The sequence below is a fragment of the Bos taurus genome, chromosome 5, assembly GCF_002263795.3.
Source record: "Bos taurus isolate L1 Dominette 01449 registration number 42190680 breed Hereford chromosome 5, ARS-UCD2.0, whole genome shotgun sequence".
NCBI lineage: Eukaryota > Metazoa > Chordata > Mammalia > Artiodactyla > Bovidae > Bos > Bos taurus.
Genome location: NC_037332.1, coordinates 44,261,948 through 44,288,725, shown reverse-complemented (window position 1 = coordinate 44,288,725; position 26,778 = coordinate 44,261,948). Strand labels below are relative to the sequence as shown.

Below are 26,778 nucleotides of genomic sequence, written 5' to 3'. Positions count from 1 at the left end.
GTCTGTGGGGTTGCAGAGATTCGGACATGACTGAAGCAACTTAGCAGCAGCAGCATAATGTCTTTATAAAGACAAACTTTCCTGAGACCCAGTGTGGTTAGTTAGACGAAGAAAATGTTGCCTGTTACTTCATGTCTTAGGGTCCTAACTAGTTACTGAGGCAAGCCTGACAGACAACCTGCACCCCTCAAGTGGCAAAAATGAGAAGGAATATTCTCACTGGTTACAAAAGTTCTCAGTACATAAAACAAGACAAATAGAGATTCTTGTTTTAACGTTTTTCATTCCTATGACAAATGAGAGAGACAAAGGAAAGCATGACTCTTTCTGGGAGGCTAAGAATCAATAACTATAGGTGTTGATGACCAAAACCAAATTCACAAGAGGCATGATTCAAGATCTATTTTCACAAATGTTTTTCTCCTACCAGTGTGAATTTGGAAAGGAACAGAGAAGTAGAAATTTTTATCCTCCTCTCTTGAATGCACTACAGACAGAGAGCTGGGAGACTGACATGGTAAGAATTCTTAGCTTCTGCTGGTCTGTTGTCGATTATCTCATATCTCAATTGCAGTTTGAGGCAAGAGGAGTGTTCTAGCCTTTCCCTGTCCATCCTCATCACTAGAAACTGTACAGGAAGAAACGTGTTTCCTTTTGCCATTTTAAGGTTTTTGTTTGGGTCTCTGTACCCATTCCAGTGTTCTTGCCTGGAGAATCCCAGGGACGGGGGAGCCTGGTGGGCTGCCATCTATGGGGTTGCACAGAGCTGGACACGACTGAAGCGACTTAGCAGCAGCTGTAACAAAAGATTAACAAGAGAAAAGTAAACAAGTCCATTAACATGTACATCTCATTTATACTTATGAGAAATGCTAGTAGGCATAACTCAAAAACATGGCTAGAACTTAGACTTACAGATTATCTTAACCAAAGAACAATATGCTTTTAGAGTAACAACAAGACAGAGGAAAAGAATGCTAGGCTTCAAGGCTGGCAGATTGTGGGATGATAATAAATACATTAAAAACTAATACTCAGTAAAGGTTGTTTTATTGAGTCTTCTGGTGCTGTCTTGGGGGCTGATAAGAGTCAAGGGTTGTTGGTGATTAATATCTGCACAAATTTATGTTCTGCTTTCAGAAAACTAGGGGGAGGGCAGAGAATTTTTCTTGGATCTGCTTCTTTTCAATTGCCTCAGCTCAAAATAATCCTTGTGCCAAAGGGGAAGATTTTGGGGTGGCATATATGGTTATCCTTCTGTAAGTTTTACCATTAAGTTCTTTTGCTTTACAAGGACCCTTTATGTTCTAACATGGAAATGTGAAGTAAGGCATTGTCAGAAAGGAGTTAGGAATGTTGTTCACATGAGCAGTCTGGTTGAACAACATGGTGTGGTGCTGCATACTTATCAGAACACCAGGCAGTATGTCATGTTGTTCTGTGGAAAATATATATATAAAATAATTTTACGTGAAAAAGAAGACAACATAGTGAAAGCACATAAAGAAATTTAATGAAAGATTAGAGTTCATTTTCAGTTGGATAAAATACTCATTCAGTAATCTTTTTTTTTTATAGTTACTCAAATTTGTAATAAAATAAGAGGAAGTTCTTCTTTGGGCTATAGTGCTAATCCCAGTTCTTCCTGAACAAGGTCGTTAAGCAATCTCATTTTATTATTTTCTTGCCGGTTAATACTTAGGATATCAGCATATTCCTTTAAACATAAGGAAGAAAACTTTGGTCAGTGGACCAAAAACAGGCCCTGCTTTCCATATATCACCAAGGGTGGAGCCCCCAAACTGGTCAGAGAAGAGGGAAGTGAAAAGATTTTAAATACCAAGTCCAGCCTGGATATCTGGCTTGTCCATCAACATGAAAGCTCTCCTTAATCTGGGGCTTCTCCTCCTTTCTGTCACTGTTCAGGGCAAGAAATTTCAGAAGTGTGAGCTTGCCAGAACTCTGAAAAGACTTGGATTAGATGGCTATAAGGGCATCAGCCTGGCAAAGTGTAAGTTAACTATTCCTCCTTCCAAATCATGAGCCAGGTGTGGAAAGGATACTAATAGAGGATGAATAATAAAGGATATTGTGGAAAAACAAAACAAAACAAAACAAAAAATAAATAAATAAAGGATATTGTGTGAATGGACTTTTCTTATTTCTTTGAGGTTTTGTACATTCACAGTGGTTAAAACATCAATGGTTCCTTTAGAATCAGATGTACCAGGTGAAGGACTGAGGCATGGGAGAGTCAAATTCTATATCATTCTAAGCATGCCAGGTACCGCTATACTCTAGAGCCACTGAATTTGCCAGCTGGCATGTGGAGGCTGACTATAAGATATATTTCAGCACGTGACATATGTCTGTCAAGCCTTTGGTATTTGACTGTAGCCATTTCCAGTTTGGAACTTGAGTTCTGCAAGCCTGAGTAAGGCAATATTTTTCTCATTTTTAATACCCCTACCATGATGTTGGACAAAGTTTTTTTAAAATTTCATTGAACTCTTAAAACAGGGACAAAAGGAACCTATTTCCCCTCACTCAGTATCTATATAAGGATCCCTGAAATGCAGTATGAAATAACATTTTATTATTCTGACTCTAGTTGATAAATTATTTTTCATTTTCTCCCACAAAATTCAAGATGTGTCCTAAGGAAAAGTGACTGTGTATTTTAGTCCATATTTGTCAGTCATCACTGTATTTTTCAGAGTGAATTCAGACATTTCTCCTCCATAACTATTTTTAAATGAATGAGTAACTGGCTAGAAGGATGGATGGATGACATAGTCTTTCCTATTCTATGACTCTTTTCAGGATTCTAATTTGATATCCAAATTCAACTTTAGGTATCATAAGAAATTTTTTTTCTCCCAGAAAAAAATACTTAAAAATTTTTTTTCCTAATAAAAGTATTTTTCCATTAGCATATGCATATGCCACTAACAGGGGTTTCCAGATGGCTCAGTAAAAAGAAACCATCTGCTGATGCAGGAGAAGCAAGAGACGTGGATTCGAGACCTGGGTTGAGAGGAGGGCATGGCCACCCACTCCAGTATTCTTGTGTGGAAAATCCCATGGACAGAAGAGCCTGGCGGGCTACAGTCCATGGGGTTGCAAAGAGTCAGACACCACTGAAGCATCTTCTCTCACACATATACCGCTAATGACAAAATCTACTCAACTCTGTTGATTTTTCTATTCTAGGCTGAATCTTACGTGAGTGATGGGAGCAGGGGAAGGGTAATAGCAACAGAGGAAACATATATTTTAAAATATGTACTTGTTTCATTGGTGTAAACGAGTGTTTTGCTAACAAAAGAATTCTCTTAAGGGCCCTTTAACACAAAAGTGTTAAAATGTTTTACAAGTAAAACACATCTTTATACTTATAAAATAAGTTGTTAGTAAAGTAGAATTAAATAGAACTAATTATGCTGTGAAGTACTAATTTTTTTTTTCAGGGATGTGTTTGGCCAGTTGGGAAAGAAATTACAACACACAAGCTACAAACTACAATCGTGGAGACAAAAGCAGTGATTATGGGATATTTCAAATCAATAGCCGTTGATAGTGTAATGATGGCAAAATCCCAAGAGCAGTTAACGCCTGTCGTATACCCTGCAGCGGTAAGACAGAATAATGTGGAGTGATGCCACAGGACTCATCTGGTTATACCTGTTGGGTTATCCAAAAGGTTCATTCAAGATTTTCCATAAACATCTTAGGGGAAAACTGGAATGATACTTTAGATCAAGATTCAATAGAAATAAAAAGGTCTTGAAGGGCTCATCAGGGACCTAAAAAAACTCCATCTTAATTTCTAGAAGCTCTTTACTTTGCTCCTCGTAATTCCTTAAGTTAGAAATTAAAGAGCTGGTATCATAAAAGCTTGCTGTTTGCTAACATACAAGAGTTTCTGGAGTGACCTATCACTTCATCATAACTGGACATGTTGGTGCTTTGTAAAGAACAATGCCATTCCTCCTACTTTCCTTGTTTGTAGAGGTTTAGGGATAATTTGGTTGTGTGGGAGTTTGTTTGTTGTTTTTCAGTGTACCCTCCTTTATTAAAAAACAAAAGTATTAGTGGTTAACCAAAAAAGAGGAATATGTGTGGTCTTTTTAAAATATAACTTTTACTTTTTATTGTGAAATGTTTTAAATATTTGGAAAATTAGAAACATTAGCATAATAAACATCAATATGCTCATCGTGTACTTTTACAGTTATTTACATTTTGTCATATTTACTTCTTTTATGTATATCATATATATGGGATTGTTTGCTGAGTGATTTTAAACTGATTTAGAAACATTATGACATTTCATTTCTAAATTCTTTGGTTTGCATCTTCAAAAACTCCTGTGCCTATATAAGTATAATCATTCTAACAGGCTAATTTACAGATTTGTGTAAATGGGGTGAAAAAATATTCTACTGAGTTCCTTTTAAAGTAGAGATAACATATGAATCTTTACTGCATAAACTATTGAAGAAATATTGCAAAACTGATAGTTATATTTTTGAATATTCAAAGTCCTAATAAAAAGATTAGCCTTTAGAATATTATTTTGTATCCAGTTAATTTATTTTATACAAATATTTTACATTATAGAATAACCTGTGATCTTTGAATAGAAATTCTTACTACCAAGAGATGCATGAACACTGGTAACTTTTGGTATCCATATCTTCTTTCAGAATCTACATCACTCATGTAAATGAATTAAAGCTATATTATGCACATTTGTATCCACAAGCAATGTGCTTCAACATAAAAGAAATTGTACTAAATTTACAGCTTTACAGTTTGCTCTTTATTTCACAAACTATTTTTGTTAACAAATACCCATCTTTATTATTTTTTAAGATGAATAGAGTTATACTGTGTAGATATTCTGTAATTTATCAATCCACTCCTTTTTTGACATCTGTTTGTTTATTTTTGGCCATGTGAAGTCTCAGTTGCCACAGGCAGGATCTTCATTGTGCCAGGCAGGCTTCTCTCCAGTTGGGATGTGCAGGCTTAGCTGCCCTGCAGCATTTGACATCTTCCTTCTCCCACCAGGGATTGAACCAGCATCCCCTGCACTGGAAGGTGCACTCTTAACCACTGGGCCACCAGGGAGTCCCTCAGTCTATCTCTCAGGGTTAAGCACTTAGGCTGTTTCCATTTTCTCCTTTTATATTAACTGCTATGAAACATCTTATACACACATCTTTGGGTACATACTATGATTTTTTTATGATAAATTTCCATTAGAATTGCTAAGTAAAAAACTCTAGACCTGTTTCTGCTTGTTTGTTTTGTTTTTACACTGCCTAGTAAAAAGAGTCCCTTGTATCACATTAATTAATAGTTCCTGAACATCCACTGACTTTGGTAAATGAGAAACAGAATGCTTTATTTCATACCAAAGGAGATGGAATGAAGAAAGAGTTTCCCTCCAACATTCACACAGATACACGGACTCTTAAAAAATAGTATTAGTTGTTCTTTCCTCAGCCTAAGAGAAAGCCGACTTAACCTAAACTTAAAATGAAATTTCTATATTGTTTTCACTTCTCACCACTTCTTTTCTAGCTTTGCTGAAAGATGACATCACTCAAGCTGTAGCAAGTGCAAAGAAGGTTTCAGTGATCCACAAGGTGTTAGAGCATGGTATGTTTTTTTTCCCTTCCAGTTTTACTGAGATGTAATTGACATACAGCACTATAAAAGTTCAGGGTGTACAGCATAGTGATTTGATTTATAGTCATCATGAAATGATTATCACAAGAAGTTTAGTAAGCACAGATTATCTCATATGGATACAAAATTAGAGAAATAGAAGAAAAAAATTCTGTGTGGGATGAAAAGTCTTAAAATTTACTCTCAGCATCCTTTATATACATATAACATATAGCAGTGTTAATTATATTTATCATGTTGTATATTGTATTGTTGTTGTTTAGTTGCTAAGTCGTGTCCAGTTCTTTCAGGACCCCATGCACTGTAGCCTGCCAGGCTCCTCTGTCCATGGGATTTCCTAGGCAAGAATACTGGAGTAGGTTGCCATTTACTTCTCCAGCGGGTCTTCCCGACCCAGGGATCAAACTTGGGTCTCCTGCACTGCAGCTGCAATCTTTTGCCACTGAACCACCAGGGAAGGTCTGTTGTACATCACATCCCTACTATTGTCTTATAACTGGACGTCTGTAGTACCTTCCACTGCCTTTGTCCAGTTCCTCAGCCCTCACCCCACCCCCAAGCCCCACTCTGGATCACCACAAATCTGACCACTCTTCTGTGAATTTCTTTGTATGTTTGTGTTTGAAATATAATGGACCTACATCACTGTGTAGATTAGTCTTTAGAATAAGACTAATCTTATTAGTCTTTAGCTCCTGTTATAGACCACAGTATGTGCTAGGCACTAAAGAGGAGAGCTGATTCATCCTGCTGTGATGAGAGAAGAGAGGGAATATTCCCAAAGACCATGGTAAAACTGAAGCTTTAGATTTATGCTAAACAGTGTATTACATAGAAACAGGATTTTACCAGATTCAGAATCTTACTCTTACTACTCAGTTTTTTTAGGGAATTTCTAGAGGCTTTAAGATTCTCCATACACTACCAATACCTTGTCATATCTCGAAATTAGTTTTGGAATTAAGTAAATGTGGACTGCACTTTGCAGTGCTGTTGTGGACTGCACAAAACTCAACATTTGTGTTCAGCATTCTGTGCCCTAGTGAAGGCTTGGGGGAGATGTGAAGTCCTTGGTATACATATCTCCAGTTAAACAGCAATACTTGCAACTGTCTATAACTTGTATTTACTCTTGCCTGGAAACTCCGTGGATGGAAGAGCCTGGTAGGCTGCAGTCCATGGGGTCGCTAAGAGTCAGACTGGACTGGCTGACTTCACTTTCACTTTTCACTTTTCACTTTCATGCATTGGAGAAGGAAATGGCAACCCACTCCAGTGTTCTTGCCTGGAGAATCCCAGGGACTGGGGAGCCTGGTGGGCTGCCGTCTATGAGGTAGCACAGAGTCCGACACGGCTGAAGCGACTTAGCAGCGGCAGCAGCCTGTATTGATAAACTATTTTGTTCTCTCAAAGGATTTGAAGTACCTATAACACAATGAAGATACGTTTCAACCTTCTTACCATATGTTTCATCTTTTTCTACAGGGTGGAATGGAGAAACAAGTGTCAAAACCAAGATCTCAGGGGTTATGTTCAGGGTTGTGGAGTGTAACAGTGGATTTTTCACATCAGCTCATTTTGTCTCTTTTTGATATTAAGGAGGTAATAGTTGAGTAAAAGGTTACACTGCTGCTGCTGCTGCTGCTGCTGCTGCTGCTGCTGCTAAGTCGCTTCAGTCGTGTCCGACTCTGTGCGACCCCATAGACGGCAGCCCACTAGGCTCCCCCATCCCTGGGATTCTCCAGGCAAGAATATTGGAGTGGGTTGCCATGTCCTTCTCCAATACATGAAAGAGAAAAGTGAAAGTGAAGTCGATCAGTCGTATCCCTAGCGACCCCATGGACTGCAGCCTACCAGGCTCCTCCATCCATGGATTTTCCAGGCAGGAGTACTGGAGTGGGGTGCCATTGCCTTCTCCTACCACTCTTCAAACAAATTATGTTTTTATAGAAGCAAGAGCATGCAGTCTTTCTTCTAAGAGGCTTGAAGTTTACCTCACATGTTTATTGTTTGATATTAGGTCTACAACATTTTTCAGCTTGCTAACAGAACTAATGCTGGTGAATATTTGTCTAAAATCTTCATTATCAAATGTATCTAGTACATTCAGTTCTTAATCAAAGAAATAACCCAGACTTAATCTTGAATGATACAAGTATGCTCCAGTATTCAACAAAAATATAATGAGAATCTTTAAACAAATTGATCTTAGGCAAAGTCCCACCTGTGTACCATGTGAACCTTCATGGTAGCAGAACAGTGAAAGCATGGAGTCCTAACCATGGGTGTTTGTATTAGTCGCTCAGTCACGTCCAGTCTTTGCAACCCCATGGACTATAGCCCACCCAACTCCTATGTCCGTGGAATTCTCCAGGCAAGAATACTGGAGTGGCTTGCCATTTCCTTCTCTAAGGCCTAACCATGGAATTACCAAGGAATTCCCCTCATCTTAAATTCATAAACATAAATTTAAATGGGCCCTCAAGTCAGCCTCATCATCTTAGTCACTTCTCTGCAATCCTTCTATGTAGGTGTCCCCACTCACCAAAATGACGGTCACTAATTTTTTTTTTCTTTTTTTGACTGTAACTATTTACTTCTCTCTTTTCAAAGTCCCAGCACATATGCCCAACCGCTGGCCTTCTGCACCTGCACTCACTAGATGATCTAACCTCATTTTACACTGCAGAACAGAAGCAACTCAGACAAGGTTTTACCCTCCTGGCCACCGTAATAGAGTTCGCGTCTTTCCCTGGGCCCACCTTCCCTTCCTTCCCCTTTATTACTAGGATGCAGGGCCTCTGCTCCAGCCAGTGGCAGTGTCTCCACATGCAGTCCATCACCATACTGCCCTGGTAACCTGGCTTGTTCCACAGAACTCTCTGTGGGCTCTACAGAACCCTCCAGCTACAACATCATTCTCTGCTCCCTTTCCATACTTCTGGGGTGAGATATCTATATTCACCCAGTCCATGCTCTCACCTCCCTTTGTCTTTTCATCTCTTCTTAATCTGACTTCTGTCCTCACTCAGCTGAAAATGGCTCCAACATGACTCCTCCCAAGATGCACTGGGGCCAGTTCTAGAGATCAATTGTTTTCTGTTCATCCTACCTGATCTCTCAGTAGCATTGCACAGAGTGAACCACTTCCTATTTCTGAAAAGTTTTTCTTTCTCAGCTCTCCTCCTTTATATTCTGTCTCATTGACAGAGGTTCCTACTCAGCCTTTCTAGGCTGGCTGTATCTCTGCTGATTGATTTTTAAGTGTTGGAGTGTCCCAGGGCTCAACCTGCAACCATTTGATACATGTTTTACTTATTCTTTTATTTATTCTTTTTGATGAAGTATAACTTTCAAAAGAATAGTTTTTCCCACTTTTTAAAGAGACTGAAATAATCTCAACCATTCCCCAAATTTGCAAATACAGTACAACCTTTTATGTTTTCTGAACAGTTTGAGAATATACTGCCAACATGGTGCCCATGGCTCCGAATCCTTCAGTGTTTAACTCCTACATAACCTCAAAACATCATCCAAATCATGAGATGAACACGGACAAAATTAGGACCACCTGGTCATCAGATCTGTGCAATTTCATCAATTGTACAATAAACTCTTAATTAAAAGGTCTAATTCAGAATCACATGTCATATGTGGTTGTTATGTTTTCCAGTTTCCTTCAGTCTAGATCCCTTCTTCATCTTTTCCATGACTTTTATGACTTTAACCCTTTTGACGACCTCAACCATCTATGGTGTAAAATGCCTAAGGTTTTTCTGATGTTCCCTGGAGTAGATCAGGTTATGCATCTCTGGCAGGGATGCCACGGACGTGATATTGTCCTCTTCTCATTGTGTCCTTTCAGGTGACATGCAGTTTTGAAATGTTCTGTTACAGATGATGTTCACAGTGATCATTTGATTAAGGTGATGTGTAAGTCACCTCCACTGTGAGGTACTTGGGAGAGGATGAGGTACTTTGTGGAGAAGGCGATGGCACCCCACTCCAGCACTCTGGACTGGAAAATCCCATGGACACAGGAGCCTGGTGGGCTGCAGTCCATGGGGTCGCTACTAGTCGGACACGACTGAGCGACTTCACTTTCACTTTCACTTTCCAGCATTGGAGAAGGAAATGGCAACCCACTCCAGTGTTCTTGCCTGGAGAATCCCAGGGACTGAGGAGCCTGGTGGGCTGCCGTCTATGGGGTTGCACAGAGTCAGACACAATTGAAGCGTCTTAGCAGCTGCAGCAGCAGAGGTACTTTGACCTCTGAGAAATTTGAGAAATTTTCTTCCTCATCAAAATGTCAGTTTTTGCATGCACTTATTATATCAGTATGGACCCCTGGCTTCCTACTTGATTCCAATTATAACGAGTCACAATCCATTGCTATCATTTATTTTGATGTTCACATTGTCCCTGATTTTTCTCCTTTCAGAGAGCCTCTGCAAGCTAGATTCTGTGTCATCGTGACATGACCTCATCATTCTCTGTGTTTTCTGGCACAAGCTGTTCTAATGCTCACCTTGTTCTCTTGCTGCTTCAGCCCAGAAACAGCTATTTCTCCAAAAGCTCTTAGCCCTCACAGTTGATAACAGTTTAAAAAAAAAACCAGTTATGGGCACTAGAGTGACACTGTTCCCATGCCTCATCAAAGGAAAGAGCTAGAGGATGTATGTATTTGCCTAATTTTATCTACTCAAATTGAGTTCATAGAATACCTCCAATCCCAATGCCATAACACAAGGTTAATTGTAGATTTTCTTTTCTTTTCTTTTATGTTGATAACTTCCTTGTAATATAGTCAGAAAGCAGGTACCTATTTTTCTTAAAATTCTTAAAGCGTATCCTGATCAGTTTGCCTGTATGTAACCAGTCTCCCAACACTGCCACACAATGGAATAGATGGTCTCCATTCAGGCTTTGATACCCTTCAGGCGGTCAGCCCTTGTTCCACATCGGGACATCTTTACTGCATTTCATCTCTGACATACCATGCTGGGACACTGTTTTTACAGCAAGGAGGGCAGAAAGTTTTTCCTCTTGTTTATGCCCACATTCCCAGTACCGAGAACAGTGCCTGTAACATGATATACGGTCAATAAAAATCAGCTGTTTAATGAATCTCCCCAATGATTTAGTATATTTCCCCACACTGGGCGTTCTGAGAGTTTTCTTACTTTCCAATCTCACTTACTTCTAGTATAGCAGTTTCTGTGGCCCCAACAGTCAGGTCTAAAATCTATGTGACCAGTTCCCTGGAGGACAGCAGAGGGGCCCAACTCAGGTGCATCCTCAGATTTCAGGATTCTGAGACCATTTTGATATGAATCAACAGGATAGAATGTGGGGTTATTCATCAGGATATCCAGAGGTGCACGAAGAATGAGTCAAGGTAGGGGAGAGAGGCTTGAAGAGTAAGAGCTCAGATGCAGAGATAGGATATATCTGAGAAGCACCAGGACTGAGGCATAACAATGACTGACTGAAGAAACAACCAGAGATTAGCAAAAGTTGGCCTAAGAGAGAAAGCAATTTTGTTGGAGATTTTGCTTAGTGTTTTTCATAAATGTCGTGTTACTTATACCTGTTATTTTAATGCAATCAAGTTCCCAAACCAAATTTTCACCCTTTTTTAGAGAACAAAGTAAAAACCAATATGAAAGTTTCATCATTTTTAAAAGAAACTCAATTCTGATGTTGCTTAGTTTCACATCAGGATATTACTTGAAATGCAGAGTGATATTACAGATTAAAACTGGGCTTTCATGTGGCACTAATTATAGCTGAGCTCTGAGCACATTTCTTCCACTTGTATTTCAGTTCAGTTCAGTTCAATTCAGTCACTCAGTCATGTCCAACTCTGCAACCCCATGGACTTCAGCACACCAGGCCTCCCTGTTCATCACCAACTCCTGGAGCCTACTCAAACTCATGTCCACCGTGTCAGTGATGCCATGCAACCATCTCATCCTCTGTCATCCCCTTCTCCCGCCTTCAATCTTTCCCAGCATCAGAGTCTTTTCCAATCACTTGTATTTAGGAGACTTTAAAAATATTTTTTAGAAGTTGCTGAAGAGCTTCCCAGGTGAATCTGTCTGCCAGTGCAGGAGATGTAAGAGATGCAGGTTCAGTCACTGGATTGGGAAAATCCCCTGGAGGAGAGCATGGCAACCTACTCCAGTATCCTATCCAGAGAATCTCATGGATAGAGGAGCCTGGCAGGCTACAGTCCATAGCAACACACAGAGTCAGATGTGACTGAAGAGACTTAGCAGGCACAATGGGAATTACTAAAAGTTATAATCATGAGTGACTAATATCATACATAGATACAATGTTTTCAATTAAATACACGTCTATTAAACAAATTATATTTTAAATCATTTAAAATTTTTACGAGGTTATAAGTTAATGTTTACAGTCAGATAGTTCTACAAGATCTTTATGTAACTCCCCATTTTTCCCTTTTCACGTGCAACAGTGTTCTACTTTTTTAGCTTGATGTTAGGATTCCTAGGCAGTAGGCACCGCAACTACTGAGCCCCTGGGCTGCAACCACTGAAGCCCACAGGCCCTAGAGCCCATGCTCTCCAGCAAGAGAAGCCACCGAAAGGAGAAGCCTGAGCACAACTAGAGTGTAGTCCCCGCTTGCTCCAACCAGAGAAAGCCCCTGCGCAGCTCCAAGACCCAGCGCAGCCAATAAAGAAATATAATTAGTTCAAAACAGAATCCTAGGAAGTTCCCTGGTGGCCTACCTGTTAGGTCGGTACTTTCAGTGCCATTGCCTGGATTCAGTCCCTGGCCTGGGAACTGAGATCTCAGAAGCTGTGAGACATGACCCCCCAAAAAAAAAACAAAAAAAGAATTTTACGTTTTCTCCCATGGTTTTATGTATCAGGCTCGTATTGTTCCTGATGTTGGTTCCTACAGCGGCAGTTAAGGATTAAGTTCTATTTCCTCCTCCTGTATCTCACACATGGCACCTTTCCCTAAAACGCATCCTTCCAATGTAATTACATATACTTATTAAGATCAATACTCAGTATTTTCATAGCCGTAAATACAATTACTTTCTATTCTTATGCAAGATTTTATTTTCCCTAGAGCCAGTAACTGCAGAATTGTTATATTGGCTTACCTTTATTTGTATCTATCATTAGTTCAATTCCCAAACTCCAGGTCTCTTTTTTCTTTATTGAGGTGTGGTTCATGTATAATATTACTAAGTTTGAGGTGTACGACATAGTGATTCACATTTTTATAGGTTATATTTCATTTAGTTATTATAAAATATTGGATATATTCCCTGTATGGTACAGTATATCCTTGTAACTTATTTGGACTGTGCTGCATGGCTTGTGAGATCTTAGTTCCCAAAGCAGGGATCAAACACAGGCACCCTGCTGTAGAAGCGATGAGTCCTAGCCACTGGACGGCCAAGGAAGTCTCAGTTTATTTCATAAATGCTAGTTTGTACCTCGCAATCCCCACTGCTCTATGTCTTCCATTTAAATCTCCTCTCAGGTCTTCAGAGGCAGCGAGAATTTCATTAGTCTAACCTTGCTCTGAGTTTTTTTTCATTTCTGTTATCATAGTTTTAATTTCCAACAACTCCTTTTCATTTTTGGATACTCTTTTCTCCTTGCGTCATGTTTGCCATTTCTTATTTTGTATACAGTATTAATATGGGCTATATTTACTATATTTTGGATATAGCAATAATAAGGGCTTCCCTGGGAGCTCAGCTGGTAAAGAATCCACTTGCAATGCAGGAGTCCCCAATTCAATTCCTTAAAAGGGAAGATCCCCTGGAGAAGGGATAGGCCACCCACTCCAGTATTCTTGGGCTTCCCTGGGGGCCTGGATGGTAAAGAAACTGCCTGCAATATGGAAGACCTGGGTTCGATCCCTGGGTTGGGAAGATCCCCTGGAGGAGAGCATGGCAGCCCACTCCAGTATACTTGCCTGGAGAATCCCCACGGAGAGGGGAGCCTGGTGGGCTATACTCCATGGGGTCACAGAGTTGGACATGACTGAGTGACTAAGCACAGCACACAGCATAGAAATATAACAGTTTGGTTGTTTTTGGTTTTAGTTGACTTATCTATGTTTCCTATACTTTGGATTATATCTTTCATACCAGAGGCATTTCTCTGTTATTTGGCAATCCTTGGTTATCTACTTAAATTTAAGATTGGGAAACACTACTGTTCATAAGGAACAAAAAAGTAATTCTGTAAATGCTATTGGGAAAATTGATAACTTTGGGGAGGAAAACTTCATTTAGATTGTGCTTCATAGCACTTACCAAAACAAATTCCAGTTTTATTAATGATAGTTAATTGTTTTGGGTTTTCTTTCTTTCTTTCTTTCTTTTTTTACCACACCACATAGCATACAGGATCTTACTCCCCAACCAGGGATCAAACCCATGCCCCGTGCATTGGAAATGCAGTTTTAACCAATGAACTGCTAGGAGAGTCCCTAAATATTTCTTTAAAATCTATTAACCTGTTAAAAAAGTTAGAGAAATGATTGTCTGTCCTGGCTAAGGCAGACTTTCTAAATTTGAGGTGTTAGAAGAAATTATACTGAAAGAAAGACCAGAAAAAATTTTGCAAGATGTGTATAACTTACACATTTCAAAAGGGCAAAAAAAAAAAAAAAGAAAAGAAATTTGTAAAAAATATGAGAAAGGATTAATACCTTTAAAACAAAAAATTTAAAAAATAGAATAAAGTTTTAAACTGCAATTGATAAATGGACAAAAGACATGGACAGACAGATGATAAACGAGGTGGCTAGTAAATAGAAAGGGAAAGTATTTGACCTTGCTAGTAATTATTAAAATGCAAAACGGATAATAATGGGTGGTTATATTTGTATCAGATAAGCAAAGAAATGTTTCATAGTTGTGCCTGTTATGGATGTGGTGAAACCTGTGTTCTCATGATTGCTTGTGAGTAGACCTTTTGGGAAAGCAATTTGGGAATCTTAATTAAACAGATAGGTACATTTTGCTTGTAGGAGAGCATTATACTCAATATTTGATAGTAATATCATATTTATTGAGTGCTTACTATTTGGCATCATCTAAGTCTGTGCATGTGTAAACTAATTTACATCTATAATAATTTTATTAGGTTGTCCATTTAGCAAAGGAAACTGAGGCATAGGTTGGTAAGAAGTCTGTAGCAGTTAATATGAGTTAGTGATAGAGCCAGGACTCCTGGGCAGTCCTCAGAACTTAAGTTCCAAAAACACTGCAATATTTTTAGAAGTAATAGTAATATTACTATTTTAGAGTAATAGTCAGGATGAAGACTGCTCATTATAAAGCAACATTAAAAGTTTGTAAAGATATTTTTATTGGTAAACTTGTGGAAATCTACTTAAGCACCAATTATCTAGATTTTAACTGAAATTGCTTCACAAGGAATAACTAAAGTGATCAGATCAGATCAGATCAGTTGCTCAGTCGTGTCCAGCTCTTTGCGACCCCATGAATCGCAGCACGCCAGGCCTCCTTGTCCATCACCAACTCCCGGAGTTCACTGAGACTCACGTCCATTGAGTCAGTGATGCCATCCAGCCATCTCATCCTCTGTCATCCCCTTCTCCTCTTGCCCCCAATCCCTCCCAGCATCAGAGTCTTTTCCACTGAGTCAACTCTTCGCATGAGGTGGCCAAAGTACTGGAGTTTCAGCTTTAGCGTCATTCCTTCCAAAGAAATCCCAGGGCTAATCTCCTTCAGAATGGACTGGTTGGATCTCCTTGCAAGAATACACAGAAGAACTGTACAAAAAAGATCTTCACGACCCAGATAATCACAATGGTGTGATCACTGACCTAGAGCCAAACATCCTGGAATGTGAAGACAAGTGGGCCTTAGAAAACATCACTATGAACAAAGCTAGTGGAGGTGATAGAATTCCAGTTGAGCTATTCCAAATACTGAAAGATGATGCTGTGAAAGTGCTGCACGCAATATGCCAGCAAATTTGGAAAACTCAGCAGTGGCCACAGGACTGGAAAAGGTCAGTTTTCATTCCAATGCCAAAGAAAGGCAATGCCAAAGAATGCTCAAACTACCACACAATTGCACTCATCTCACAGGCTAGTAAAGTAAATGCTTAAAATTCTCCAAGCCAGGCTTCAGCAATATGTGAACCATGAACTTCCTGATGTTCAAGCTGGTTTTAGGAAAGGCAGAGGAACCAGAGATCAAATTGCCAACATCCGCTGGATCATGGAAAAAGCAAGAGAGTTCCAGAAAAACATCTATTTCTGCTTTATTGACTATGCCAAAGCCTTTGTGTGGATCACAATAAACTGTGGAAAATTCTGAAAGAGATGGGAATACCAGACCACCTGACCTGCCTCTTGAGAAATTTATATGCAGGTCAGGAAGCAACAGCTAGAACTGGACATGGAACAACAGACTGGTTCCAAATAGGAAAAGGAGTACGTCAAGGCTGTATATTGTCACCCTGTTTATTTAACTTATATGCAGAGTACATCATGAGAAACGCTTGACTGAAAGAAACACAAGCTGGAATCAAGATTGCCGGGAGAAATATCAATAACCTCAGATATGCAGATGACACCACCCTTATGGCAGAAAGTGAAGAGGAACTAAAAAGCCTCTTGATGAAGGTGAAAGTGGAGAGTGAAAAAGTTGGCTTAAAGCTCAACATTCAGAAAACGAAGATCATGGCATTCGGTCCCATCACTAAAGTGATAAGGAATGTTTATTGAGAGCTTCAGTTCAGTTCAGCCTCTCAGTCATGTCTGACTCTTCGCAACCCCATAAATCACAGCACGCCAGGCCTCCCTGTCCATCACCAACTCCCGGAGTTCACCCAAACTCACATCCATCGAGTCAGTGATGCCATCCAGCCATCTCATCCTCTGTCGTCCCCTTCTCCTCCTGCCCCCAGTCTCTCCCAGCATTAGAGTATTTTCCAATGAGTCAACTCTTCGCATGAGGCGGACAAAGTATTGGAGTTTCAGCCTCGACATCAGTCCTTCCTCTGAACACCCAGGACTGGTCTCCTTTAGGATGGACTGGTTAAATCTCCTTGCAGCCCAAGGGATTCTCAAGAGTCTTCTCCAACACCACAGTTTAAAAGCTGCAATTCTTTGCACTCAGCTTTCTTCACAGTCCAACTCTCACATCCATACATGACCAAAGGAAAAACCATAGCCTTAACTAGACGGACTTTTGTTGGCAAAGTAATATTTCTGCTTTTTAATATGCTATCTAAGTTGGTCATAACTTTTCTTCCAAGGAGTAAGAGTCTTTTAATTTCAGGGCTGCAATTACCTGTACTATAAGTGCTTTTACATTTCGTAACTTATTGAATATCCTTAACAACCCTTGGAGGAAGGTACTGTTAGCCCCATTTTGCATAGAGAGATTTGATATCTTGCCTCAAGTTACTCAGCAAAGAAAGAATTTAATCCCATACAGAGTCTAGACTCTTAACCAACATACAGAGTTGTATCTCTTTTGAAAAAGCCTTACAGTCCAGTTACATTGTAAGTTACGTTGACTTTACAAAAATAACAATTCTTTTTTGAATTGATTTACTATAAATTGAGGCTTCATTTGGAAATTTGAAACATTTTATATATATCTATAAATATACACACATATATACACATATATGTATAAGCATTTAATCTACAGAAGCAGAAAACTAAAATAGGCTAAAAGAAGTTTTTAAATGTTTTCCCCTAGGATCTCATTGCTATTTAACCCAGTTCTTCCAATATATGATACCCTTTAGAATCTTCTGATTTGTCAGAAATAAAGTGTAGTGACTAAATCAAACAACAAAAATCCATATATGTAGTGACTGCAATCCTACAAATTAATTAAAATTGGGTCTTCCTGACTAGATTTAAAACTGCCTGTTACACTCAGGCAGTTCTTGTTGTTTCCCAAATCTTTCTGTACTATTTCCAAGATCTGCTATGTCCACTTCATCCAATTTCTTTCTTATTCTTTAAAACTCAGTTCAGATTTTACTACTGCTAAGAAGCCTTCCTTGATGTACACACACACCATTTGCCCTTTTGTATAAATCCTATCTGCTCTCTTAGCTCCCTGATTACCTCATGACACTGTAATGCATTTTTCCTTCTTATCTATCTGCTACCTCTGCTGTATCTGCCGTATCCCACCCAGCATCTAACAATGTGTCTTTACTCTGCATATGTTTTTAATTGACATGGGGCGGGGAGAGTTAGGGGGAACAGGAAGATAAAAATTTCCACGTACTAAAAAAGCATTGTCAACAAAGTCTATAGACAGACATACCATGAAGAAATAGTGTATTCATACCCCACATGATTTTTTTCTTTGACACCTAAACAGCTTCTGCACATCATTAAAAAAGTCCACTAACCAATAACTAAAAAGCCTCTGCAGAGCAAAGGAAACATCAACAAAATGGAAAGGCAGCTTACTGAATAGGAAGAAATATTTGCAAATTATGTATCTGATAAGCCAAAAATATATTTTTGTTTTTATCAAAAATACATAAACGCATGCAACTCGGTGGCCAAAAAAATAAATAAATAAAATAAAATTCAATGAAAGTTGAGCAGAAGAGTTAAATAGATATTTTTCTAAAGAAGACATGCAGATGGCCAACAGATACACAAACAAGCTCAATATCGCTAATCGTCAAGGAAATGTGAATCAAAAACACAATGCAATATCACTTCATATCGGTTAGAAAGTCTGTTATCAAAAACACAAGAAATAACAAGGTTGGCAAGAACGTGGACAAAAGGAACCCTTTGTACAATGTTGATTGGTACAGCCACATCTAGACTGTATATTGTAAGCCTGCTTATTTAATTTCTGTGCAGAATACATCATGCGAAATGCCAGGCTGGATGACGCACAAGCTAGAATCAAGATTGCCTGGAGAAATATCAATAACCTCAGTGATGCTAATGTGCCGGGAGCAGGAGCTCCGCCCTTGGCAAAGGTCATGGGGAAGGAGGCTTGGCATATGCCAAGGCAGGATCGAGCCTCAGGAGTCCCCCTGGAAATTCTTGAGCATCTATCCCCAAAACCAGAGTCTGCCTACTTTCTGCTTTGTGCTCTCACCTATACTTCTGACTTTAGGGGGGGCTGTCCCCCACTACCTCTCTCTGAAAAAAAGAGTTAACTTACAGCTCCAGTTAATAAAGTTCCTGGGTGTGATAGTGTTTCAACCTACAAACTCCTTTGGAAGTCCTCTAGCCTGCCTGAATAGGTTTTTCTGGCCACATGTGATTGCTCAGAGCCTCCCAACTGTGAGAGGCATGAGATGTTCTAAACTGTCTAAATACAGATTCCTTTGAGCAGTTAAAAGATTGATTAGAAATTGTATTGGTGAAGGGTTTTTCACTTGTTGGGCCAATGTTTGCTGCTAAGTCTCCATATCCCTTACCTGCTGTGTCCCTGGCAGTGTATTGATTAATATAATTGGTGTAAGTAGTAGTTAAATGTTTGTAACCTTGGACCCTTCAGTTAATTCTTTTACTTATTATAGCCCACCACACCTTTGCCCTATAAGAATGCAATTTTATCTAATGCTTTTGGAGGGTGGCTCCTGACTAATCACCTTTAGAGAAAAATAAGTTTTCTGAAGAAAGGATCTTAAAATGTTAACAGGCCTCCAGGCCAGAAGATGATGCAAATCACCTAAACTTTTGCATATGATAAGTTTGCAGGAAGAAAGCCTGGCTTACTGCATGACTCTACCCCTTCCCCCATTATCCTCTATGCATAACTTAAGTTATAAAAACTACTTTGGAAAATAAAGTGTGGGCCTTGTTAACCAAAACTTGGTCTCCCCATGTCGTTCTTTCTCTTACCTTCTGGCTGAATTACTCAGTCTCTTTTCTCCACTGAATTTCCTCACTGAGCTATCCTTATTTAATCACTCTTTATATCCTTAATTAACGTTTAATTAAGCAATTGTTTCCTGATCCTCGCTGACGCAGACCCCGCTTCGAATTCCCTGGATCCACCGGGGCTGGACCCTGGCACAAATGACACCACCTTTATGGCAGAAAGTAAAGAGGATCTAAAAACCCTCCTGATGAAAGTGAAAGAGGAGAGTGAAATGTTGGCTTAAAGCTCAACATTCAGAAAACGAAGATCATGGCATCTGGTCCCATCACTTCATGGAAAATAGATGGGGAAAGAGTGGAAACAGTGCCAGACTTTATTTTGGGGGGCTCCAAAATCACTGCAGATGGTGACTGCAGCCATGAAATTAAAAGATGCTTACTCCTTGGAAGGAAAGTTATGACCAACTTGGACTGCATATTCAAAAGCAGAGACATTACTTTGCCAACAAAGGTCCGTCTAGTCAAGGCTATGGTTTTTCCAGTGGTCATGTATGGATGTGAGAGTTGGACTGTGAAGAAAGCTGAGCGCTGAAGAATTGATGCTTTTGAACTGTGGTGTTGGAGAAGACTCTTGAGAGTCCCTTGGACTGCAAGGAAAGCCAACCAGTCCATTCTAAAGGAGATCAGTCCTGGGTGTTCTTTGGATGCAATGATGCTAAAACTGAAACTCCAGTACTTTGGCCATCTCATGAGAAGAGTTGATTCATTGGAAAAGACTCTAATGCTAGGAAGGATTGGGGGCAGCAGGAGAAGGGGACGACAGAGGATGAGATGGCTGGATGGCATCTCTGATTGTGAGTTGGAGTAAACTGGGATGTGGTGATGGACAGGGAGGACTGGCGTGCTGCAATTCATGGTGTCGCAGAGTTGGAGAAGATTGTGCGACTGAACTGAATTGAACTGAACTGACCTGGGGAATGGGAGATGGCAGAGGGAATAGGGCTCATAAATAAAGCAAGATAGACCATATATATGTTCAATTTTTGAAGCTAGGCAAGGGGACGTGGGAATTATTTTCTCTACTTTTGTATATGCTATAGATTTTCCATAATAAAAGGGGCTTTTTAAAATTTAAATCGGTTTTTTTTTTTTTTTAAGTAAAATTTCTTTCTTGGAATGTAGTTGCTTTAGAATGTTGTGTTAGTATCTGTTGTACTTTAAAGTGAACTAGCTCTATGTATACATTTATCCCCTCATGGCCCTTCCTCACACCCCATCCCATCCATCTAGAACACCACAGAGGACCGAGCTGAGTTCCCCGCATTGTACAATAGGTGGCCACTAGGTATCTGGTGTACACATGTCAGTGCACATACACCAATCCTGATCTCCCAGTTCATCTCACTGACATCCCACCGCCATGTCCATAAGTGCTTTCCCTATGTCTCTGTCTCCATTCCTGTCCTGCAAACAGATTTACCTGCCATTTTCCAAGATTCCACATACACTATATTTGTTTTCTCTTTCTGACTTTACTCTGTATTGTCACATTCTGGGCCCATCCACTTATCTACAAATGACTTATTTTTGTTCCTTTTTATGGCTGAGTAACATTTCATTGTATGTATGTACTACATCTTCTTTAACCATTCATCAGTCAGTGGACACTTAGGTTGCTTCCATGTCCTGGCTTATTGTAGACAGTGCTGCAGTGAACACTGGGGTGCACGTGTCTCTTAGAATTACAGTTTTCTCAAGGCATGTGCCCAGGTATGGGATTGCTGGATCATATGGTAGTTCTATTTTTAGTTTTTTAAGGAACTTCCATGTTGCTCTCCATAATGGCTATATCAGTTCACATTCTCACCAACACTGCAAAAGGGTTCCCTTTTCTCCACACCCTCTCCAGGATTTATTGTTTGTAGATTTTTTTTGATTCTGGCCATTTTGACCATGTGAGGTGATACCTTATTGTAGTTTTGACCTGCATTTTTCTAATAATTAATGATGAGCATCTTTTCATGTGTGTTTTTGTTGCAATGGTAAGTGGGGTTGTTTCCTTAACTTGATTTTCTGCTTTTTCATTGTTAGTGTACAGGAATGCAAGAAATTTCTGTGCATTCACTGTGTATCCTGCAGCTTTACCAAACTCAGTGATTAGCTATGGTAGTTTTCTGGTGACAGCTTTAGAATTTTCTTCGTATAATATCATGTCATCTGCCAACAGTGACAGTTTTACTACTTCTTTTCCAATTTGGATTCCTTCTACTTCCTTTTCTTCTCTGATTGCTGTGGCTAGGGCTACCAAAACTATGTTGAATAATGGCCAGAGTAGACATCCTTGTCTTGTTCCTCATCTTAGAGGATATGCTTTCAGTTTTTCACCATCGAGAATGATGTTTGCTGTGGGTTTGTTGTTTATGTCCTTTATTATGTTAAGGCAGGTTCCCTCTCTGTCTACTTTCTAGAGAGTTTTTATCATAAATGTGTGTTGAATTTTGTCAGCTGCTTTTCCTGTACCTATTGAGATGATCTTATGGTTTTTATTCTTTAATTTGTTAGTATGATGTGTCACATTGATTGATTTGTGTACAGTGAAGAGTCCTTGTATCCCTGAGATCCCACAATCCTGGTATGATTCTTTTAATGTGTTGTTGGATTCTGTTTGCTAGTTATTTTGTTGAAGATTTTTGTGTCCATGTTCATCAGTGATATTGGTCTTTTAATTGTGATTTAAATTAAAATTTCTTGGTGTTTCATATTTTGGTGATATCTTTGTCTGGTTTTGGTATCAGAGTAATGGTGGCCTCATAGAATGAGCTTGGGAGTGTTCCTTACTCTGCAATTTTTGGCAAAAGTTTGAGAAGGATGAGTGCTAATTCTTCTCTGAATGCTTGTTAGAACTTGCCCAAGAAGCCATCTGGCCCTGGACTTCTGTTACACAGCAAAAACTAACACAGCATTGTAAAGGAATTAAAAGTCAATTAAAAAAAAAAAACGCTAAGCAAAATCTTTAACAGACATTGCTTTCTCTCTTGGGCCAGCTTTTACTAATCTATCCTCCCATGGCTGGTCACATAGACTTGAGACCTGACCCCTGGAGCCTCAGAAGCTGCTGTACTGGAATCATGTGGGATGAGAAAGTAAGAAAGCTCTCAAAATGCCCAGCTTGGGGGAATATGCTAAATAATTGGAGAGATTGATTCAATCAACTGATATTTATTGGTCATGTGTCATGTTACAGGCACTCTTATAGGTGTTTGGAGTATGGATGTAAGCAGGAGTAAAAAATTTCTGCCCACCTTCCTGTAAGGCCAGTGGCCAAACATGATGTGTTAGAGATGTAACACAGTAGAGAAGGTGAAGTGATGTGGAAGAAGAGATGACCCAGTGAGGGGTATCAACGACTGAGTGAAAAGCATCTATTCCACAGTATGGCAGTGTTGAAAGATTGATTACATATAGGCAAATTGATCAAATCTTTGCAGATGCTTAGATACTTTTAAAGGTATTACAGACAGTGGGAACTCGGTTTCTCACTGTCATCCTATGGAGTTACCAACAGAGAAAAGGAAATTTACTTAATAACTAAAATTAACCTTGTAGTGTGAGAGTGGAATAAGAGGTGTTATATGAATTCAGTTTAAACGGATAAAACTATGTAAATGTATTCATTCTCCAGCTCTATCCATAGATGGAACCTGGGAACAGTGATACTCTAGTGCCCAGTGCTTAGTTTTTTAAATATCATTGTCCTCTGTGAGGAATAAGGGCTTTTGGCCAAATACCTGATTCCAGGCTGAAGGAGGAAAAGTACAACGTGACTCTTAGAACATCCTGTGAGAGAAAACAAACAGGTGCCCAGAGAATGATGGGGACAAGTCAAAATGACAGAGTTAGCTGGCAGAGACTCTCATGGCCAAATCAGGGACAATAGGAACATCAAAATAAGTGATAGCAATGAATTATGATTCATTGTAATTGGAGTAAAGTAGGAAACCAGGGGTCCATACTGATATAACGTGTGTACGCCTGCTCTTTGCAACCCCAGGGACTGCAGCCCACCAGGCTCCTCTGTCCTTGGAATTATCCAGGCAAGAAAACTGGAGCATATAGCCAGTTCCTTCTCCAGGGGATCTTCCTGACCCAGGGATCAAACCCATGTCTCTGGCGTCCCCTGAATTGGCAGGCAAATTCTTTATCCCTGAGTCACTGGGGAAGCCCATGCTGATATAATAAGTGAATATAAAAATTGAAACTTTGTTGTGGAACAAAATTCCTCAAAGTACCTCCCCCTCTCCAAAATACTTCACAGTGGAGGTGATTTGCAGACATCACCTCAATCAAATGGTCAATGGGAACGTCATCAGTAGTAGAACATTTCAGAACTGCATGTCACTTGAAAGGATGCATCGGGAAGAACACAGGATCACATCTGTGGTATCCCTGCCAAAGGTGCATAACCTAACCTACTCCAGAGAATATCAGAAAAACCTTAGGCCATTTTACACAATGACTGGTTGAGGTTTTCAAAAGGGTTAAAGTCATAAAAGTCAAGGAAAAGCTGAAGTGAACTAGATGGAAGGAAACTGAAAAACATGACAGCCAAATTGTAGCACTCGATTCTGAATTAGACCTTTTCATTAAGAAAGATTTATGGGACACTTGATGAAATTGCATGGGGTTCTCAAGGCAAGAATTCTGAAGTGGTTTGCCATTCCCTTCTCCAGTGGACCACATTGTGTCAGACCACACTGTGAGTGCACAATTGCACTATCTCTCATGCTAGTAAAGTAATGCTCAAAATTCTAAGCCAGCCTTCAGCAGTACGTGAACTGTGAACTTCCAGATGTTCAAGCCAATTTTAGAAAAGGCAGAGGAACCAGAGATCAAATTGACAACATCCACTGGATCATCGAAAAAGCAAGAGAGTTCCAGAGGAACATCTATTTCTGCTTTATTGACTATGCCAGAGCCTTTGCCTGTGTGAATCACAATAAACTGGAAAATTCTGAAAGAGATGGGAATACCAGACCACCTGACCTGCCTCTTGAGAAACCTATATGCAGATCAGGAAGCAACAGCTAGAACTGGACATGGAACAACAGACTGGTTCCAAATAAGAAAAGGAGTACGTCAAAGCTGTATATTGTCACCCTGCTTATTTAACTTATATGCAGAGGACATCATGAGAAACGCTGGGCTGGAGGAAGCACAAGCTGGAATCAAGATTGCCGGGAGAAATATCAAAAACCTCAGATATGCATATGACACCACCCTTATGGCAGAAAGTGAAGAGGAACTAAAAGGCCTCTTGATGAAAATGAAAGTGGAGAGTGAAAAAGTTGGCTTTAAGCTCAACATTCAGAAAACGAAGATCATGGCATCTGGTCCCATCACTTCATGGAAAATAGATGGGGAAAGAGTGGAAACAGTGTCAGACTTTATTTTTTGGGGGCTCCAAAATCACTGCAGATGGTGACTGCACCTATGAAATTAAAAGATGCTTACTCCTTGGGAGGAAAGTTATAACCAACCTAGATAGCATATTCAAAAGCAGAGACAGGGTGGAGGAGCTAAGATGGCAGAGGAGTAGGACGGGGAGAACACTTTCTCCCCCACAAATTCATCAAAAGAACATTTAAACACTGAGTAAATTCCACAAAACAACTTCTGAATGCTGGCAGAGGACATCAGGCACCCAGAAAAGCAACCCACATCTTCAAAAGGAGGTAGGAAAAAATATATAAGACAAAAAAAGAGACAAAAGAGAGTGGGACGGAGCTCCATCCTGGGAAGGGAGTCTTAAAAAGAGGGAAGTTTCCAAACACCAGGAAACCTTCTCACTGCCGAATCTGTGCCGAGCCTTGGAAGCACAGAGGGCAACATAACAGGGAGGAAAAATAAATAAACAATTAAAACCCGCAGATTACAAGCTCTACGGTAACTCCCCCAGCGGAGAAGCAGCACAGACGCCTGCATCCGCCATTAGCAAGTGGGGGCTGGGCAGGGAGGTGCGGCGCGGGCTGCATCGCTTAGAGAAAAGATCTGGCCTGAATACCCTGAGTGCTTTCTGAGCGAAATAATTTGGGCTAGCAAACCAGACTGTGGGATATCTACCACGCGAAAAGCCAGCCCTAACCTAAGACACCGCCAGGCCCGCGCAGGGAATAAAAGACTGTACAGATATAGCCAGCTGCAGACCGTCCCCCTCTGGTGACAGGCAGCCAGAGCCAGAAGGGGGCAATTGCAGCCCCAGAGAGACATTATCTACAAAACTGTAAGCAGGCTTCTTTGCTAACTAAAACTTCTTGGGGATCTGGACAGTCAACATCCACCTGAGAAGGTGCGCCAGTTGTACACCTAGATAACTGAGCGGCGGAGAGGTGATAAGACACAGCAATTGCGCTCACCAAACACCTCATCACCTGCGCTGCTCGGACCCAGGCAGGGCACAAAACGCTGGCCCAACTGAGTCTGCACCTCTGAGGACTACCAGAGTGCCTGAACCTGAGCGGCTTGGACCTGGGAGGTGCAAGCAGCCCAGGGCCGCCCACGCATGGTTCCCGGCGGAGCAACCTAGAGCCTGAGCAGTGTGGGCAGGGAGGCTACACGTGCCGTGAGCGGAGGCAGGCCCAGTGTAGCTGAGGCACTGCGAGCCCGCGCCAGTGTTATTTGTTTGCAGCGTCCCTCCCTCCCCACAGCGCGACTGAACAAGTGAGCCTAAAAAAAAAAAAGAAAGAAAGAAAAAAGTGTCCACCACCGTCCGCTTTGTGTCAGGGCGGAAACCAGACACTGAAGAGACCAGCAAACAGAAGAAGCTATAACAAAGGGAACCGCCTTGGAAGCTACAGGCAATAGATTAAAACCCTGTGGTTAGAACTGAATATATAGGAAAGGGCCTATAGATCTTGAGAAATATAAGTCAGACCAAGGAACTAGCCGAAAATTAACTGACCCCACAATACCCAAAACAAAACCAGAGGAAGTCCTAGATATATTTTTACTATTTTTATGATCATTCTTTCTTCTTTTTTTTTTTTAATTTTTAAAAAAATTTTAAGTCCTCTATTATTCCTTTAATTTTCACTTTTATAACCTACTATTACTTTGAAAAAAAAAAAAAAGAGACCCTATTTTTTTTTTTAAAAGCAAACTTCATATATATATTTTTTATAATTTTTGTGACCTTGTTTTTTTTCTTCTTTTCTTTAA

General features: G+C 40.0%; 1 pseudogene; it reads left to right on the top strand.

The window, feature by feature from the left end:
- Nucleotides 1-534: 534 nt before the first annotated feature.
- LOC112446695 (lysozyme C, milk isozyme-like) lies at nucleotides 535-26,778 on the top strand (annotated as a pseudogene).